Genomic DNA, 1,233 nt, shown 5'->3' with positions numbered 1-1,233 from the left:
ATTGACATATGGGGGGGGGGCTGTCCTTAAACCATTCAAATAACTTTTAGACTATAAATACAGAGAACAAACTGGTGGCTGCTGGAGCAGAGGGGGTGCGGGGTGGGCAAAATGGTGAAGGGTTTCGGGTGGGGGACACAGGCTTCCAGTTATGGAAGTAGATCATAGGAATAAGAGGCACAGCACGGGGGACACATTTCATATGGTAAGAGTTGGGATGGTCACAGGTGGGGACATGTGTAGCAAGCACAGCATGGTGGACGGACTGGCCAGGTCATTGCGTCACGCACCTGAAACTGCCATGACATTGTGGCAACTATACTCAAAAAACCCCCACGAAACAACCAAAGCCAAATAACTTCTCTCCTTCTTTACCAATATGTTATAAGAGAAAGAATGCAATAATATGAGTCAGAATCAGCTGATCCTTCAAGTCACCCTGGGGGCCTCATCATCGTCATATGGGAGCATCACCCCAAACCGGCATCTGAATTTACACATGGAGCTGTCGGTAGTCTCTAACAATGTCCCTCCTCTGCCCCACAGGTTTGCCGGACACGAAATCTATCCACAACTCAGACAACCAAACGAACCGTTGAAGCGTGTGTGGAACTGATCTGTCATGCTGTGTGTGCCTTGGAATTCTCATCAGGGCAGACTGTTTCCTCGCCTAAATTCCTGCACCTCCCGAGTGAGCGGCAGGTGTGGACGCAGATGCAGGCGGGTGGGCGCAGGATCTGCTCTTCACCATCACCCCGACCCCCACCCTGACCCTCCAGATCAGCTGACGCGGGGGCAGCAGGGGCTGTGGATCCAGCGGACCCTCGAAGGTGGAGAGTCAGGTGTCCCAGGAGTGGGGAGGGTCCCGCAAGGAGGGCGCGCCATGGGCGGAGACGTAGGTGCACTGACGGGTGGCACCGTCTTCCTCCTGGAGTCCAGTTCCCCAGGACTTACCTGAATTCCAAAGACTGCTGGCCTCTGCTCTTTCTGCAGGTGGGTCATAGCAACTAACGTCTCAAAACTGCCGCTTCTGTTTCACCCAAGGCCCCAGTTTTGTTCAGGAATTAGTGCAGGAGGATCGTGTCATTGGGATCTCTTCCAGGTCAGAAGCACCACAAGCATATACACCTGGAAATTACAGGGGCCACAATAAGTCCTTTATTTTCTTTATTGTATTTTTTTAAATTCTTTTAAGTTTATTTATTTTGAGAGAGAGAGACCGTGCACGTGAGC

This window comes from Lynx canadensis, chromosome D1, assembly GCF_007474595.2.
Source record: "Lynx canadensis isolate LIC74 chromosome D1, mLynCan4.pri.v2, whole genome shotgun sequence".
Taxonomy (NCBI): domain Eukaryota; kingdom Metazoa; phylum Chordata; class Mammalia; order Carnivora; family Felidae; genus Lynx; species Lynx canadensis.
The sequence above is the reverse complement of the archived record's forward strand: the minus strand, read 5'-3'. Positions refer to the sequence as shown.